The sequence below is a fragment of the Chenopodium album genome, chromosome 5 (genome assembly GCF_948465745.1).
Source record: "Chenopodium album chromosome 5, dcCheAlbu1.1, whole genome shotgun sequence".
Lineage (NCBI taxonomy): Eukaryota > Viridiplantae > Streptophyta > Magnoliopsida > Caryophyllales > Amaranthaceae > Chenopodium > Chenopodium album.
The window spans coordinates 28,939,422-28,960,065 of NC_137838.1; the positions used below are offsets into that span (position 1 = coordinate 28,939,422).

Here is a 20,644-nt window from a genome sequence, read left to right on the forward strand (position 1 = left end):
GCGCCCGCGGGATCTTCATGGAGAGGGCGCGGCCGATCCATTTTTCTTCTTTGTCTATAAATACTCTTGTAAATCCTTTTGAAGGCTAACTTTTTAGATAATATTTTATTCGCTTAGTTTTTAGAGAGAGAAGTTAGAGAGAAAGTAGAGATTGTAATCCTTGGATTTTATTTGTAATTCAACATTGCTTCTTTAATCAAGTTTGGAATTCTTCTTTATATCAATGAAAGTTTGTGAGATTTATTTCATTTGAATTTACTTCAATTGCAATTTTCTTTTATGCTTGAATTTTTGGTTTGGATTTTGATTTAGTTTTGAGAATTTGTTGATTGATTGTATTTCCTTTTGATTTAGCTTTAGATGAATATGTTTGTGATTGAATTTGTTTTGGCTTTAAAATTTCACCATGATTAGTGAGTAGATTAGTTGCTAGGGAGAAAAGGAAGCATGCTTGATTGATGATTTTTTATAGTTGATGTTCATTAATTGATTAAATTGTTGCAATTATATTGGTTGACATAGTTGTGCATGTGATTAATTAGACTAGGAGTGATCAACCTATTAGATTAATCTAGATGGCATTGCAAATTTCAATTACATGAACCTGAGAATTGCTTTAATTGATTGAATTTGTTTGTGATTCCCCTTGTTAGCCATTCATAGTAAACCCTAGTTTGGTTTATAGGAGATAACCTTTGAATTTATTTGATTGCAACTATTGTTTGTCCCTTGCAATGATTGAATCAATTGAGTGATCTATCAATTAGCATGATTGTTGAGCTAGTGGAACCTATATCCCTAGTGTTTAGAATATTGATTAAACTCTTGATTTGTCTTGATTCTTGTTGTCTTAGTTACAAAACTCAACCATTGATATTCTTTGATTTAGCTTAACCTTAGACTATAGCATTAGTTCCAATTCATTCCTCTGGGTTCGACCCTTGACTTACCGCATACTTGTATAAGGTTTGTTAAGTGTTTACAAATTTAGTTTGACCAAGGGAGAAATATATAACGACCTAGTTCTACCCCTTTGTCAAAATGGCGCTATTGCCGGGAATGACATTGGTGCTTTGTTATAGTTGTTGAGTCTATTTCATTCTAAAAAAACAAAAAGATTTTCCTCTTTAAGGCTATACTTGTATCCATGCTACTAATAATTTCCTTTGAGTTGTATGCACAGAGCACGTGGTCATTCACTAGTGCCATTTGATACGGAGATTGAGAGGCCTATAACAATATTAAGGGTTGCTAGGCAATCTTTGAGGTCTAGCATTTCAAGTGAGGAATAACCGCAACAAGAGGAACAAGCAAGAATAGGAGAGAATCCGAGAGTGGCATTGAAAGAATTGGGGATTCCCGGTGCATTTAGATTTGAGAGTTGAATTGCTCCACCTACAACACCGGAAAATGATATTGAAATTAGGCCGGCTATGATCACTTTGATAGAGAGGCGACAATTTAGTGAAGCCAAGCATGAGAGCCCGCAAAATCTTCTCAAGGAATTTAAAAAATATTGCAATACTATCAAGGTGAATGGAGTTTCCCAAGAATTCATCCGCCTCAAGCTCTTTCCCTTTTCTCTCATTGGGTGTGCTTTGGAATGGCTAGACAAGGAGGTTAGGCCGAATTCTCTAACTACATGGGACGAGGTTACAAATGAATTTCTATCCCGTTTCTATCCACAAAAGAAAACGGCAGAGGCAAGAGCTTTGATTCAAGGCTTCAAGCAAAAGCCAAGTGAGAGCCTCTATGAAGCATGGGAAAGATATAAGGATTATCAAAGGGAGTGACCTCACCACGGGATTCCAACATATCAAATTATTCATATTTTCTATGGAGTCCTAAGTCCTCAAGGCAAGTCATGCCTTGATGGAGGAGCCGGAGGTCCAATCATGAATAGGATGGAAGAAGAAGTGGTGGACATCATTGAGGATGTTTTTGAGGTACTATAGAGATTGGCAAGATGGTGAGAGAGAATCAACTAGCAAGAGTACCTCTTCGGTGTACTCGGTTGATCATTTAAATGCAATCAACAATCTCTCCTCACACATGACAAACTTGGGGAAGGAATAGAGTGCAATCAAGGAAAAATTGGAGAGTTTTTCTTCCCAAGCTCCAAGTCTTCCCTCCCAATTTAAGGGTAGAGGTACTCCTTCTAACTCTCATCCCCCTCCTTCTTCTAGTAACATGCCTAGTGGTTGTTTGTTTTGTGATGTGTGTGGTTCATATGATCATGATTCTAGTAATTGCCCTCATGCTTTTCCAAATGGTAATGATGATTTTGATAATAATGAGAGTGAACATGTGAACTATGTGTCAAACAATAATAATGTGAAAATGTTTGATAACCAAAGGGGTCAATGGAATAGGAATTACCAAAACCATGGTAATTTTGACAACTATAACCAAGTTGGTGGTTATAGGAACCAAGGTTCTCGAGGTAACTATAACAATCAAGGGTATAGTGGCCAAAATCAAAACCAAAATTATGGTAATAAACACCAAGGTTATGGAAATCATAGTCAAGGTGGTGGTAACGATAATCAAAGATATGGTAAAAATCAAAATACGGGTAATTGGATCAAATGTCAAACAAATTCATTCAAAGCTTTTTGCATCAAATGAAAGTCAAACACATTCAAACAAAGCTTTTTGCATCAAATGAAAGTCAAACACATTCAAACTAAAATTTTTTAACCAAATGAAAGTCAAACACAATCAAACTAAAATTTTTTAACCAAATGAAAGTCAAACACATTCATACAATGCTTTTTGAATCGAATGAAAGTAAAAAAAAATAAACGAAGCTAATTGAATCATATAAAAGTCATACACATTCAAACAGAGCTTTTTGAATAAAATGAAAGTCAAAAAGATTCTAACTAAGCTTTTCGAATAAAAAATAAGTCGAACACACTAAAATAATGCTTTTTGGATCAAATGAAAGTCAAACACATCAAACAAAGCTTTTTGAATTAAATGAAAGTCAAAGAAATAGAGCCAAAGCTTTTGAAATTGAATGAAAGTCAAATGCATTCAACTAAACAGATTGAATCAAAAGAAAGTCAAATACATTCAAACAAAGTTTTTAAATCAAATAAAGAAAAAACACATTGAAAGAAAGCTTTTTAAATCGAATGAAAATCAAATGCATTCAACGAAGCTAATTAAATAAAATGAAAGTTAAACACATTCAAACAAATATTTTTTCAATCAAATGAAAGTTAAACACATTCAAACAATGCTTTTAGAATCGAATGAAAGTCAAAAGCATTCAACGACGGTAATTAAATCATATGAAATACAAACACATTCAAAAAAATCTTTTTGAATCAAAGTAAAGTTAAACATATTCAAACAAATCTTTTGAATCAAATGAAAGTCAAACACATTAAAACAAAGCTTTTTGAATATAATGAAATTTAAAGACATTAAAACAATGCTCTTTGAATCAAATTAAAGTTAAACCCATTTAAACAATGCTCTTTGAATCAAATGAAAGTCAAACACAGTTGAAAGAATCTTTATGAATTAAAGGAAAGTCAAACACATTTAAACAAAGCTTTTTTAATCAAATGAAAGTTAAACACATTCAAACAAATCTTTTTGAATCTAATGAAAGTAAAAAGCAATTTACGAAGCTAATTGAATCATATGAAAGTCAAACACATTAAAACAAATCTTTTTGAATCAAAGGAAAGTCAAACACATTCAAACAAAGCTTTATGAATCAAGTGAAAGTTAAGCACATTCAAACAAAGATTTCCGAATTGAATGAAAGTCAAAAGCTTTCAATGAAATTAATTAAATCAAATGAAAGACAAACATATTCAAACAAAGCCTTTTAAATCATTTTAAAGTTAAACACATTCGAACAAAAATTTCTTTATTAAATAAAAGTACAATGCATTAAGCGAAGTTCATTAAATTAAATGAAAGTCAAACAAATTCAAACAAAGGTTTTTGAATCAAATGAATGTTAAATACATTCAAACAAAGCTTTTTGAATGCAATGAAAGTCACAAACCATTTAACTACGCTATTTGAATCATATGAAAGTAAAAAAAATTCTAACAAATCTTTTTGAATCAAAGGAAAGTCAAACACATTTAAACAAAGCTTTCTGAATCAAATGAAAGTCAAACACATTCAAACAAAGCTTTTTGAATCAAATAAAAGTTAATCACATCCAAAAAAAAGCTTTTTAAATGGAATGAAAGTCAATGTCATTCAATGAATCTAATTGAATCAAATGAAATTCAAACAAATTCAAACAAAACTTTTTGAATAAAATGAAAGTTAAACACATTCAAACAAAGCTTTTTGAATGGAATGAAAGTCAAAAGCATTCAATGAAGCTAATTAAACCATATAAAAGTCAAACACATTTAAACAAATCTTTTTTAATCTAAGGAAACACAAACACATTCAAACATAGCTTTTTGAATCAAATGAAAGTGAAAACACATTCAAACAAAGCTTTTTGAATCATATGAAAGTCAAACACATTCAAACAAATCATTTTGAATCATATGAAAGTCAAACACATTCAAACAAATCTTTTTGAATCAAAGGAAAGTCAAATGCATTCAATGAAGCTAGTTGAATCAAATGAAAGTCAAACAAATTTAAACAAAGGTGTTTGAAGCAAATTAAAGTCAAAATTAATTAATCAAAGCTTTTTTTATCAAATGAAAGTCAAATGCAATCAACGAAGCTAATTGAATCAAATGAAAGTGAAACACATTCAAACAATGCTTTTTGAACCGAATGAAAGTCAAAAGCATTCAACGAAGCTAATTGAATCATATGAAAGTCAAACACATTCAAACAAATCTTTTTGAATCAAAATAAAGTAAAAACATATTCAAACAAAGCTTTTTCAATCATATGAAAGTTAAATACATTCAAACAAATCTTTTTGAATCAAATGAAATTCAAATGCAATCAACAAATCTAATTGAATCAAATGAATGTCAAATGCATTTAAACAAAGCTATTTGAATCAAAAGAAAGATAAACACATTGGAACAAAGCATTTTGAATTGAATAAAAGTCAAACGCATTCAAACAAAGATATTTGAATCAAATGAAAGTTAAACACAATTAAACAAAGCTTTGTACATTAAAACAAAGATATTTGAATCGAATAAAAGACAAAAGCATTAAACGAAGCCAATTGAATCATCTGACTGTCAAATACATTCAAACAAAGCTAATTGAATCAAATGAAAGTCAAACACATTCAAATAAATCTTTTTTAATCAAATGAAATTAAACAATATTCAAATAATGTTTATTGAGTCAAATGAAAGTCTAACAAATTCAAACAAAGGTTTTTGAATCAAATGAAAGTTAAAAACATTCGAACAAAGATTTCTTAATCGAATGAAAGTCAAATGCATCAACGAAGCTAGTTGCATTAAATGAAAGTCGAACACATTCAAATAAAGTTTTTGAGTCAAATGAAACTTAAACACATTCAAACAAAGCTTTTTGAATCGATTGAAGTCAAACACATTTAAACAAAGATTCTTCAATCAAATAAAAGTTAAACACATTCAAACAAAGATTTTTGAGTCAAATGAAAGTCAAATGCATTCAACAAAGCTAATTGAATCAAATGAAAGTCAAACACATTCAAACAAAGCTTTTTGAATCGCATGAAAGTTAAACACATTCGAACAAAGAATTATGTATCGAATTAAAGTTAAATGCATTCAACGAAGCTAATTAAATCAAACGAAACTTAAACACATTCAAACAAAGGTTTTTGAATCAAATGAAAGTTAAACACATTCAAACAAAGCTTTTAGAATTAAATGAAAGATAAAAGCATTCAACGAAGCTAATTGAATCATATGAAAGTCTAACACATTCATACCAATCTTTTTGAATCAAAGGAAAGTCAAACACATTCAAACAAAGCTTTTTAAATCAAATGAAAGTCACAAACATTCAAACAAAGCTTTTCATATCAAATGAATGTCAAACATATTCAAAGTAAAATTTTTTAATTAACTGAAATACAAACACATTGAAATAAAGCTTTTTGAATCGAATGAAAGTGAATCACATTAATAAAGCTTTTTGAATCAAATTGAAGTCAAACATATTCGAACAAAGCTTTAAGAATCAAATGAAAGTCAAACACATTCAAACAAAGCTTTTTGAAATGAATGAGAGTTAAATGCATTCAACGGAGCTAATTAAATCAAATGAAAGTCAAACACATTATAACAAAGCTTTTTGAATCAATTAAAAGTTAAAACACATTTAATAAAGGAATAATGTCCTTTGAACAAGTGTATTTATTCTAAAGTGGGTTCAGAATTATTAGAAAGCTAATATATTCAGTGAGGTCAACTAATCGGATTAGTAATATTAATGCATAATTAATATTATAGCTTAATCTTATTCGAACCCTTCGGGTCACACCCAAGCAACTAACGAGCCGAAGCGATGAATTAATTCGGAAGGAATTAATGAGTCGACCGAGTAATTTATATTTAGACGTTGGAAATTCGAGCTTTTGGAGCGTCGAAATCGAGCGTCAAAAAATCTCAAATTTCGAGCGAAAATTTAGGAATTGGCGAAACGGGAAAATGCTTCAGGTAACAAGCAAAAACAAGTGAAGCGCGCAAAAAAGGAGCGTGCCACGTGGCAGCCAGCAAGTGGCAGCAGCCACGTTAGCACCCACTAAGTGCCAGGGCGACACGTTGGCAGCTCGCCATGTGGCAGCGCGCCATGGTGGCACCGCATGTGGCAAGGGGGTCGTGGGCCGGGTGACGGGTCTTTGACACGAGCCAAAAGAAAGTGGCTAAACCGAACCCAACTTGGTGCTCAAGGCTGGGTGACACATGGTTAGCTCACAATGCATGTGAGTTGCCTTGGGGACCAAGTGAGAAAGTGGTACTCACCTAACCATGTGACACTTGTTACTTATTCCTTGGTTTATTTAACTAAGGGTAGAATTCATCGATCTTTCCATGTGGGATATTTTTGTGAAAAGGTCCCACATTGAAAGAAGATTGGAATTCACGAGGAAGCTTTCATTATAAATAGCCAAGGCATGGATTGGGATTACTTGCTTGAGTAAGAGTTGGAAAAGGGATCACTAGTAGTGAAAACCTTTGAACTCAAGAGTTGGAAAAGCTATCACATTTTGTGAAAGCCTTTGAATTCAATTACTCGAGTTTATCAGTTGGGTCTTGCTAACCCCAAGAGATTGGACCTATTCGGTGATCGTTGTTGCGGGTGGATCATCGTTGGAGGCTTCTTAATTTTGAAGCTAGCTTTCAAGTAAAAGTCCAAGCGGTCGGGCGAAGCACGCTCCAAAGGTAATCTTATTATCTTAATCTTGTTGTTAATTTAATTATGTTTATGGTTATATTTATTGCGAGTGCGGTCTTCTTTTTAGGTTTCTTTTCGCGTTGAGTCAGACTCACCAAACCCCAACAATTCAAACAAAGCTTTTTGAATCAAATGAAAGTAAAAAGATTCAAAAAAAGCTTTTTGAATAAAAAAAAAGGTCAAATACATTGAAAATAAGCTTTTTGAATCAAATGAAAGTCTAACACATTCAAACAAAGATTTTTGAATCAAATGAAAGTCAAACAAATTTAACAAAATCTTTTTTAATCGAATGAAAGTGAAATGCAGTCAACGAAACTAATTGAATCAAATGAAAGTCAAACACATTTAAACAAACCTTTTTGAAACAAAGTAAAGTCAAATACATTTAAACAAAGCTTTTTGAATCGAATGAAAGCCAAATGCATTAAACGAAGCTAATTAAATCAAATGAAAGTCAAACACATTCAAATAAAGGTTTTTGAATCAAATGAAAGTCAAAAGAAGTCAACGATGCTGATTGCAACATATGAAAGTCAAACACACTGAAACAAATCTTTTTAAATCAAAGGAAAGTCAAACTGTAGGGAATATTTCAAGCATTACCCTAAAATTGAACCCCACAGTGATCATACACTAAAGTACGAGGGCGTCCAAAGGGAAGGAAGCTAGAGCAAAAGAGTCGCCAACAAGTTTTAGGAACTTGTAAACCGTTCACAGGGTGAAGGTTACACCTCTTAATGATCCAGGAGATCGTCAACTCCAATAGGTGTGGAACTAGGACTGGAAGTTCAGGGATGAAGTTACAAATCCAACCTAAAAGAGATTGAACCTGCCCTAATAATAGGCCTCTACTTTATTCTTCTTGTATTCATGTGCGCTTTCTGACTAACATGCAACCAATAGATTTACCCTAAACCTGTTTATTTTATGTTGGTTGAATATTAATGCATAAATAAATCTATTATTGGCGATCACTTGAATTATAATCATATTAACCCTAAACAAGATTATTAATTATCTTATTTAGCATGATTACAAGTACAAATTCCCTTTAAAAATGCATAAAAGGTGTGACCAAGCAATAACAATAAATAAGCATCAAGTAACATAACAATCAAAATAATAAATAATAATTATCATATACAACAATCATAATAATCATAATTAACATAATCATGTTAACAATAAAGCATAATAATAACAAGATCCTAAGCATGATACTAACAAGACTAATAACAAACCCTAGCATGTCACTAAACATCAAAGATCAAAGCTTTAGCCCTAACATGATACTAACATGATATTAGGAAATAAAATAGGAAGCATCACATAAATCATAATTGATATAATGAAGAAACTACTTTTTACTTTAAACATCATACTAAGAAAAATCATCCTAACATGATACTAGGAATCAAAATAACAATCTAAGCATGATTTCTATATCATAATATCAATAAAGAAATTAAAGCACTTACTTGGATGCCTCGTATCTCTTTCTAATAACAAAATACACACGTTAGTAACTTCAAGGAAAATATAAAACAAACAATTAAATTAAATAATTGAAATAGGATTAGGGACCAAACCCTCATAAATATCAAACCTTTCATGTCTAGGGCGAAGGCAACTTCGAACTATGTTAGGTGTGTCTAGATCTTGTGAATGCGGAATTTTGTTTGTAAAAGTTGGTTTAGAAAGAGGGAGAGAGAGTATCAACAAATTCTTGATGAGAGTTGGTAATTAAAATCGGAGGTTTAAGGAGGCTATGTATAACGATAATCAGCCGTAACATGATAAAAATGAATCAGAGTTTCAAAAAGAATAAAACACGACGTTGTCGCCACACCTGCCCCTGTCGCTACAGCGCCAGGCCTGTCGCCAGGCGACAACTTGCAGTGCGGCTCTGCCGCCAGCTTTTCCACGCGTTTTCATATTTTGATAAAATTTAAGCGTACGAGGGGTAGAACTGTATTTTCATTTAAAACACTTCTTTTATTCCAAAAAAAACTTTTAAAACTGAATTATCAATGCTAATCACATTAGGATTCAAAAGAACCTTCTTAAAGATTCTAGAAGACTATAATCAACCCTAATTGCATTAGGAATGATAAATCATAATAGGCCCTCCTCTAGATCATTGGGTCGCATATAAATATTAAACCGGACCCAGTTTAGTAATTTGGCCATAATTTCCTCATTATTCATCGGAATTGGGCCCATAATATATTGTTGGAAAGCGCTTTTCGAGCCCAATACCACTACACTACTATAGGACCCTTTCTACGGAACAAACTAAACTAGATTGGCTATTTTCATAAAATAGGTTTTCAAAAACAGAGAGAAAGAAGAAAATTAAAAACTAACCGCAACACTAGACTTTTCTCACTTTCACTTCATTCGATTATGATTCGACATGAAAGATATTCATCACTTGGTTTGGTTTTGGGGGGACACAAATGGGTGTCTACAGAAATACATTCAAACAAATCTTTTTGAATCAAAAGAAAGTCAAACACATACAAACAAAGTTTTTTGAATCAAATGAAAATCAAACACATTCAAACAAAACTTTTTGAATCAAATGAAATTCAAACACATTCAAACAAAACTTTTCAAATTGAATGAAAGTCAAAAGCATTCAACGAAACTAATTGAATCATATGAAAGTCAAATACATTCAAACATTTTTATTTTTGAATTAAAGGAAAGTCAAACACATTTAAACAAATATTTTTGATTCAAAGGAAAGTCAAACACAATCAAACAAAGCTTTTTGAATCAAATGAAAGTTAAACACATTCAAACAGAATTTTTTTAATCAAATGAAAGTCAAACACATTAAAACAAAGCTTTTTGAATCGAATGAAAGTCAAAAGCATTTAACGAAGCTAATTGAATCTGAAGAAAGTCACTTGCATCTAAACAAATCTTTTTTAATCAAATGAAAGTCTAACATATTCAAACAAAGCTTTTTGAATGAAATGAAATTCAACATATTCAAACAAAGATTTTTGACAAAAATGAAAGACAGACACATTTAAATAAAGCATTTTGAATCAAATGAAAGTCAAACACATTCAAACAAAGCTTTTTGAGTAAAAAAATTTAAGTACATTAAAACAAAGATTTCTGAATCATATGAAAGTCAAATGCATTTAACGAAGCTAATTGAATCAAAAGAATGTAAAAAACATTAAAACAAAGCTTTTAGAATCAAATGAAAGCTAAACACATTCAAACTAAGCCTTTTGAATCGAATGAAAGTTAAAAGCATTCAACGAAGCTAATTGAATCATATGAAAGTCAAACACATTCAAACAAATCTTTTTGAATCAAAGGTAAGTCAAATACCTTCAAAAACGCTTTTTGAATCAAATGAAAGTCAAACACATTCAAACAAAACGTTTTAAATCAAATGAAAGTCTAACACATTAAATAACAATTTAATAATGAAATGAAAAACAAAAAAATTGAATCAAAGCTTTTTAAATCAGATGAAAGTCAAACACATTAACAAAGCTTTTGATTCAAATGAAAGTCAAACATATTCGAACAAAGCTTTTTGAATGAAATGAAAGTCAAACACATTCAAACAAAGCATTTTGAATCAAATGAAAGTCAAATGCATTCAACAGAGTTAAATAAATGAAATGAAAATCAAACACATTCAAACAAAGCTTTATGAGTCAAATTAATTTTAAACACATTCAAACAATGTTTTTTGAATTAAATCAAATTCCAACAGATTTAAATAATGATTTTTGAATCAAATAAAAGTCAAACACATTCAAACAAAGCTTTTTGAATTGAACAAAGCTAATTAAATCAAATGAAAGACAAAGGTTGAGATTGATGCTTCATTTCCAGATAATATTACATTCCTTGATGAAAAGGGTGTCTACATTACTCAGAAGGTGGAGTATGAGTGGAAGCCTATAGTATGCAAGGTTTGTCATGGTATGGGACATGAGGATGCTCACTGTCATAACCATACAGTGAAAGCCAGGAAGCAGAATAGGCAGCGACCTAAGCAACTGTGGAGACCAGTTCAGAAGACTAGCTTCTCTCAGCAGCAAGCTAATGATATGGGGGGAGCAGGACAGATGCTATGACTGATGCTGGTGGACAGGATTCAATGTTTGAACTTCCTACATTGTTAAGATCAGGTGTAGTCTTGGTTGAGGGTAGTGGTAATAGATTTAGGGTTTTGGAGGAAGGGGAATGCCCTGAATTGTTCAATGGATAGTGTGGGTTTTTGGAATGTAAGGGGCCTAAATATGCCTAGCAAGTTGTGTGATGTGTTGTGGTTCATAAGACAACATAATATAGGTATGTTTGGGCTTCTTGAGACCAGGGTGAAGGATAAGAATTTTGGTAGGGTGTTTGATAGAGTTGGTGGTGATTGGTCTGTTTGCTCTAATTAAAGTAAGCATAAAAAAGGGAGAATTTGGGTGATTTGGTTGTCCCAAATTTTTGAGGTGATGGTGGTTAAGGTGGAGATGCAGTTGGTTCATTGTAGAGTAGTTCACAAGGCTACTGGTTTTCAGTTTGAGGTAACTTTTGTGTATGGTTTAAATGAAGTTGTGCAAAGAGGTGAGCTTCGGGATCAGCTAAGGATGCTTGCTGGGATTGTCTAAGGCCCCTGGCTTATTGGTGGGGATTTCAATAATGTCCTTAACCTTAATGATAGGGTGGGTTCTACTGTAACTCTTGCTGAAGTTGAGCCATTTAGACAGTGCTTGAGTGATGCTCACCTGTTTGATTGGCAAACTGGTGGTATGTTCTATACTTGGAATAATAAACAAGATGGGATTGATAGACTGAGTATTAGAATTGATAGAGTTCTGGTGAATAATGCTTGCTTGGATGAGTTTCCTAATTTGCAAGCTACTTTCTTTCCTGAGGGTCTTAAGGATCATTGTCCATGTGTTATTCAGCTATTTGATGGTGGTATGCAGTTGAAGAAACCCTTCAGATTTTTTAATATGTGGATTGATGCTCCTGGTTTTTTAGATGATGTAAAGGAAGCTTGGGCCACTGGGATCCAGGGTACTGATATGTTTCAATTGGTTAGGAAGTTAACTGAAGATAAAAAGAAACTTAAGGGTATTAACTTGACTAGATTTACTTGTGTTGAGACAGCTAATGCTGTTGCTGAGAAGAAACTTTTAGATATACAGTCTCAACTGCAGAGTGATCCTAGAAATGAAGATCTAATCCTGCAAGAGAAGACAGCAAGGGAGGAGTATAATCAGGCTCATACTGCTAGATATAATTTCTTGAAGCATAAAGCCAAGGTTCATTGGTTAAAAGATGGTGATATGAACTCTGCTTTTTTCCATGCAATTATGAGGAAAAGGAGAATTCAGAACATTGTGTATTCTGTTGTTTGTGATGATGGTTCTGTATTGGCTGAGCCTAGGAAATTTTGTGAGGCTTTTCTGGACTACTATAAATCACTACTAGGTAGTAGTGTTGCTGCTACTGGTGAGATTCATGGTAGTGTTATTCAGGAAAGGAATTGTTTGAATATTGAGCAGGAAGACAGATTATATAGGAACTTTAGTGAGAAAGATGTGAAAGAGGCCCTCTGGAGTATTGATGATGATAAAGCCCCAGGCCCTGATGGTTTTTCAAGCAAGTTCTTCAAGAGCACTTGGGATATTACTTGTCAAGCTGTCACTAAAGCTGTGCTGAAGTTTTTTGCTGAGGGTAAGCTGCTGAAGCAAGTTAATGCTACTACTTTGACCCTAGTGCCTAAAGTTGAAAATGCTAATAAGGTAACTCAATTTAGGCCAATTGCATGATGTAATGTTGTTTACAAGATCATTTCTAAGCTCATATGTTTTAGGCTTAAGGAAGTGCTTCCTTGTTTAGTTGATGCTTGTCAGGGTGCCTTTGTTGCAGGAAGATCCATATTGGATAATATCTTGGTTTGCGAAGATATGCTTAAGAGCTATAGTAATAAAAGAATGCCCCCTAGATGTACAGTTAAGGTGGATCTGAGGAAAGCTTATGATTCTATAAGCTGGAGATTTATAGAAAATATGATTAAGGCTTTGGGGTTTCCTATAAAGTTTACTGGTTGGATTATGGAGTGTGTCAGCACTCCTTCTTTCTCTTTGATGATTAATGGGGGTCTGCATGGTTTCTTTGCCGGGAAAAAGGGGATTAGACAAGGTGATCCTATGTCTCCCTTATTATTTGTGCTGGTCATGGAGTATTTGACTAGGATGTTGAAGAAAATTGGGAAGAAAAAGGCCTTTAAATACCATCAGAGATGTAAGAGCTTAGCCTTGAATTACCTTATATTTGCTGATGATCTGATGCTTTTCTCTCATGGGAATGTGGAGTCTGTTAAACTTCTGCTTAGAGCTCTAAAGTCCTTTGAAAGAAGATCTGGTCTACAGGTAAACACTGAGAAGACAACTTTTTATTTTGGGAATGTGCAAAATCAGACCAGAGATGCCATTTTGCAACTGTTTGGGTTTGTGGTTGGTAATATGCCATTAAAAAATCTTGGAATTCCTTTGAATGACCAGTATCAGAGAGTTACTGACTATGATGCCATAGTAGAAAAAATGCTTAATAAGATTCAATGCTGGAGTAGTAGGAATTTGTCTTATGTTGCTAGAGCAGTTCTGGTTAATGTTGTACTTATGAGCTTGCACACTTATTGGGCTCAATGTTTGTTACTTACTAAGACTGTGATGCTCAAAATTGTGCAGCTTTCCAGAGCTTTCTTATGGGATGGGAAGGCTATTCTGAGTAGAGCTCCTCCCTTGTCCTGGGATTGGGTTTGCAGACCTAAAAATGCTGGTGGTATGGGTGTTAGAAATTGTTTTCTTTGGAACAGGGCAGCTATTGGTAGCTATGTTTGGAAGATTGCCAAGAATACTGAATCCTTGTGGGTAAAATGGGTGCATTCAGTTTACCTTAAAGGGCAAGATTGGTGGCATTACACTCCTAAGAGAAGTGCTGGGTGGGGGTGGAAATTGATGTGTAAGGTCAAGGAGGAGCTAAAAGAAGGGTTTACTAGTAATATGTGGCTCAGCAAGCAGTACAAAATTGCTGATTGCTATAAGTGGTTGCAGGGAAATATGGATAAGGTTCCTTGGAGCAAATGGGTTTGGAACAAGTTTAATGTTCCCAAACATTCTTTTATAATTTGGCTGGCAATGCTGGGGAGGCTCAAAACTAGGGACAAGCTTGCAAGGTTTGGGGTCTGTCCTGATGATCTGATCCTTCTTTGTGGTGATGAGACTGAAACAGTTGCCCATTTGTTTTTTGCTTGTAAGTACAGTAAGAGATGTTTGACTGGTGTGTGCAATTGGCTAGGCATTGCGTTGCAACATCATAGTATTGGTGAGGCCTGGAAGTGCTGGGAGAAGTTGGGGAAAAACAAGATTCAGAGCAGTTTTTATCTTACCACTTTGAGTGCTGCTATTTACAACATTTGGCTAGCTAGAAATCATGTGTTCTGGCAGCATGCTGTTATTCAACCTGAGGTGCTGGTAAAGGCAATCAGAAGAGAAGCTAGTGGAAGAGCTCAGCAGCTTATTGATGCTAGATGGAAGACAGAAGACAGTAAATGGTTGTTTCAGCTTAGACATGTGATGTAACTGTTGTTTAGCTTCTTTTGTGCTGTTTCTGTGTTGATAGTTTTTGTTTGGAGTTGTTTGTGTTTTGTTTCCTGAGTTCTGCTCCTCCTGTGCCCTTCCTAGAAGGTAGCAGGATGTGTGTGGCTCTCAGAAGAGTTGCCTGGTTTTCCCTTTTCTCCCTGCCTGTAGGTGGTTGAGGGTTCTCTAGGCTTCTAGGGGGTGGTGAGGGCTTTTTAGCTCTTGTGTAGTCTGTGGTGCCTGTTTCAGGTTGTTTTTTGTATAGTTTGTACAGTTTTTATTGTGATTAATATAATTGCTTACTTACCAAAAAAAAAAAAAAAATCAAATGAAAGACAAAACACATTTAAACAAAGTTTTTTGAATCAAATGAAAGTTAAATACATTCAAACAAAGTTAAGCACATTAAAACAAAGCTTTTGGAATCTAATGAAAGTCAAATGCATTCAACAAAGTTAAATGAATCAAATGACAGTAAAACACATTCAAACAAAACCAATTGAATCAAATGAAAGTCAAACACATTCAAATAAATGTTTTTGAATCAAATAAAAGTAAAACACGTTCAAACAAAGCTTTTTTAATCAAATGAATTTCAAACACGTTCAAATAAAGCTTTTGGAATCGAATGAAAGTCAAAACCATTCAATGAAGCTAATTGAATCATATGAAAGTCAAACATGTTCAAACAATTTTTTTTTAATCAAAGGAAAGTCAAACACATTCAAACAAAGCTTTTTGAATCATTCAAAAGTTAAACACATTCAAACAAAGACTTTTTTAATCTAATGATATTAAAAAAACATTAAAACAAAGTTAAGCACATTCAAACAAAGTTAAGCACATTCAAACAAAGCTTTTGGAATCGAATGAAAGTCAAACACATTCAAATAAATCTTTTTGAATCAAATGAATTTAAACACATTCAAACGAAGCTTTTAGAATCAAATGAATTTCAAACACATTCAAACAAAGCCTTTTGAATCGAATGATAGTCAAAAGCATTCAATAAAGCTAATGAATCATATGAAAGTCAAACACGTTCAAACAATTTTTTTTGAATCAAAGGAAAGTCAAACACATTCAAACAAAGCTTTTAATCAAACAAAAGTTAAAAACATTCAATCAAAGCTTTTTTTAATCAACTGATATTAAAAAACATTCAAACAAAAAAATTTCAATCAAATGAAAGTCAAACACATCCTAACAAAGCTTTTTAATTCGAATAAAAGACAAAAGCATTCAACGAATCTAATTAAATCATTTGAAAGATAAACACATTTTAACAAATCTTTTTGAATCAAAGGATAGACAATTACATTCAAACAAAGCTTTTTGAATCAAATTAAAGTCAAACACATTCAAACAAAGCTTTTTGAATCGTATGAAAATCAAATGCATTTAACGAAGCAAAATAAATCAAATGAAATCAAACACATTCAAACAAAGCCTTTTGAATCGAATGAAAGTTAAACACATTTAAACAAAGCTTTTTAAATCAAATTAAAGTTAAAAACATTCAAAAAAAGCTTTTTGAATCGGATGAAAGTCAAATGCATTCAACAAAGCTAATTGAACCAAATGAAATTCAAACACATTCAAACAAAGCTTTTTGAATCTAATGAAAGTTAAACTCATTCAAACAAAGCTTTGCACATACAAACAATGATTTTTGAATCCAATGAAAGTCAAATGCATTCCACAAAAATAAATGAATCAAATGACAATCAAACACATTCAAACAAAGCTAATTGAATCAAATGAAAGTTAAAAACATTCAAATAAATCTTTTTTAATCAAATTTAAGTCAAACACATTTAAAGAAAGCTAATTGAATCAAATGAATTCAGACACACTCAATCAAAGATTTTTGAATCAAATGAATGTTAAACACATTCAAAAAAAGCTTTTTGAACCGAATTAAAGTCAAACACATTCAACATAGCTAATTGAATCAAATTAAAGTTAAACATATTGAAACAAAGATTTTTGAATCAGATGAATTTCAAACACATTCAAGCAAGCTTTCTGAATCGATGAAAGTCAAAAGTATTCAACTAAGCTAATTGAATCATATGAAAGTAAAACACATTCAAACAAATGTTTTTGAATCACATGAAAGTTAAACACATTCGAATAAAGATTTCTGTATTGAACGAAAGTCAAATGCATTCAACAAAGCTAATTAAATTAAAGGAAAGTCAAACACATTCAAACAAAGGTTATTGAATCAAATGAAATTTATGCACATTTAAACAAAGCTTTGCACATTCAAACAAAGCCTTTTGAATCGAATGAAAGTCAAATGTATTCAACAAAGGTAATTGAATCAAATGAGAGTCAAACACATTCAAACAAAGCTAATTGATTCAAATGAAACTCAAACACATTCAAATAAATCTAATTGAATCAAATGAAAGATAAACACATTCAAACAAAGCTAATTGAATCAAATGAGGGTCAAACACATTCAAACAAAGCTTTTTGAATCAAATGAAAGTTAAACACATTCGATCAAATATTTTAGAATCAAAGGAAAGTCAAATACATTCAAACAAAGCTTTTTGAATCAAATTAATGTGAAAACACATTCAAACATAGATTTTTAATTCGAATGAAAGTCAAATGCATTCAACGAAGCTAATTGAATCAAATAAAAGTCAAACACATTCAAACAAAGCAATTTGAATCACATTAAAGTTAACCACATTCGAACAAAGATTTCTTTATCGAATGAAAGTCAAATGCATTCAACGACGCTAATTGAATTAAAGGAAAGTCAACCACATTCAAAAAAAGGTGATTGAATCATATGAAATTTATAATAATTCAAACAAAGCTTTTAAAAACGAATGAAAGTCAAAAGCATTCTACGAAGCTAATTGAATCATATGAAAAAAGACATTCAAACAAATCTTTTAGAATCAAAGGAAAGTCAAACACATTCAAACAAAGCTTTTTAAGTCAAATGAAAGTCAAATGCATTCAAATAAAGCTTTTTCGAATCAAATTAAAGTCAAATACATTCAAACAAATTTTTTTTATCAAATTAAAAACAAACACATTGAAACAAAGCTTTTTGGATCGAATAAAAGTCAAACACATTAAAAAATTAGCTTTTGAATCAAATAAAAATCAAAGATTTTTTAATCGAATGAAAGTCAAAAGCATTCAACGAAGCTAATTGAATCATAAGAAAGTTAATTATATTTAAACAAATTTTTTTTAATTAAATGAAAGTCTAACACATTCAAACAAAGCTTTTTGAATAAAATGAAATTCAAACACATTCAAACAAAGCTTTTTGAAACAAATAAAAGTCAAACACATTTAAACAAAACTTTTTGAATCAATTCAAAGTCAAACAGATTCAAACAAATCTTTTTTAATAAAAAAAAATTAAAGCACATTTACACAAAGATTTCTGGATCAAATGAAAGTTAAATGCATTAAACGAAGCTAATTGAATCAAATAAAAGTCGAACACATTCAAACAAATCTTTTAGAATAAAATTAAAGCTAAAAACATTAAAACTAAGGTTTTTGAATCGAATAAAAGTAAAAACATTCAACGAAGTTAATTGAATCATGTGAAAGTCTTTCACATTCAAACAAAGCTTTTTAAATCAAATGAAAGTTAAACACATTCAAACAAAGCTTTTTTAATCAAATGAAAGTCAAACACATTCAAACACAAAGTTTTTAATCAAATGAAAAACAAACATATTGAAACAAAGCTTTTTAAATTGAATGAAAGTCAAACACATTGTAAAAAAACTGGAGAAATTATGAATCAAACACATTCCGGGGGGGCGTTGACTTTGCGTTGACTTTTCTCTCTTCTCTATTTTCCATGGTTTTGTGATTTTGATGGTTCTTTTTCCTTGAGGTCATTAACAACGGCAAGAAAGAAGAAGAAAGCTACTCCTCTCCCCCAAACTGCTACAAAACAACAGGCTCATATAGCTCCTATTGATAAAATTTTGGAAAGTATAAGGAATTCTGGGACTACTTTCAACCCAACTTTTATTGATGAAACTGAAGAACTTGTTACCCCAGCTCTTAGATTAATGTATTATATTTAGGTGTGTTAGGTAAGTGAACTAAGGCCAGTAAAATGGTCCATGGTTCCTCGATCATAAATTTCATATTCCTGTGTCTTTTTATATCAGTAGCATGCCAAACAATGTCTGTTATAAAGTCACGCACAGATATAGCATCCGATTTTACTAGCCTTTGAACAAAGAAATGTCTTCTAAAAGTTTCCATCATCTGTGATAACACAAACTATTAAGTAAGCCAAAATGAATACCAATGGAACTAAAATTCCATAACCACACAAATAACTAGACAACCCTAATAATACTTTGACTAATCCACATTAGGTGTTTACAAAATCAAATAGTTTCAATTCATTTTGTTTTCGAAAATAATAATGTACTCGATTCTTGATATTGGACGGTCGTGCCCGCGTCTCCCAGGAAAGTTACTTACAGCGTCGAGGCGAGCCTTTCCTAGACAAAGAGTCGTACCCATTATAGGCCTCCGAAGTGAACCCGAGCATCTTCTCCCAATCATCTTTCCAAATAAGAAAATAGTTTTTATAGAAAATAATTTTACTTTCGAAGAATGCAAAACTCTATCTGTCCTATATGCCCATCTTAACTCTTAAGTCTACCCATAAGTTTTATTTCTCAATTTTAATCTTTCTTAGACCCGGAAATCTGATACCACTTTGTAACACCCAAATATCCTTCTACGTAATTACTGTAGGGGTTTGTAGGTACTACGCAGCGGAAATAAACATGAATCATATTCATATAGTACCTAATCCCAAGATCTAATGCATAACACATAAAGAACATATAATCGTACCTTTGAAGCGTGATTCCACGTGCGATCGAGCAAGAACAATGGGAGATAAAGAACCTCAAGCGTGATTCCTCTACTTGGTCCACGGGCACAGATTAAGACCTCCACTAATGATAGTTAGTTGCAATTGACCTTCTATGGAGAAGTGCGAGAAACGAACCACCATGAACCACCACGAACCACCACACGCACCACCAAGGTGGCCGGCCGTACGGACGAGGGGAGGAGAGAGAAAGCCGTGAGTTAGAGAGAGGAATTAGGGTCTTTGGGATTGGTTGCCTTGATGTCAAAATACACTGTGTGTGAATTATGACTTCTTACTTGCAACCCTAGGCATGGATCTTATTTATAGATCTCATCTCTAAATAAGATCCCATGTCAAAAGCCCAAAACTTAATTCCAATCTACCTTGCTAGCCCAATCCATTTCATGTTTAGTTAAATGCTCATGAGGCCCATTAATGGGCCTCTAACTTGCTTAACTCAATTACCCTTGTGTGTGACCTTATAGGATCCATTCTAGCGGGCTTTGGACCATTTGACTAGCCCAAAGATCATCTCTCATAGTCTAGCAATAGATGATGACGCCCCAAAAGAATGAACTTATTATCTCCATAATAGTGATCCTTGATATATCTAGTAATTGCACTTATCGAAGACACAACTCCTTTAATCTCCCACTTGTCTGAGACAAGTGCGCAATATTCAAGTTCCTTAAGTCAATGTGTGTCGATTTGATAATATGGTTGCATCTCATGTCGTGATCATATTAGTCTACAAATCTTTTCTTGA

General features: G+C 32.5%; 1 non-coding gene across 1 annotated transcript; it reads right to left on the bottom strand.

Annotated features, from left to right (window-relative positions):
* Positions 1 to 1,701: 1,701 nt before the first annotated feature.
* LOC145633462 (small nucleolar RNA R71) lies at positions 1,702 to 1,807 on the bottom strand. Its single transcript, XR_014112787.1, has one exon. It is a non-coding gene; the product is annotated as a small nucleolar RNA R71 (small nucleolar RNA).
* Between the last annotated feature and the right edge of the window lie 18,837 nt (positions 1,808 to 20,644).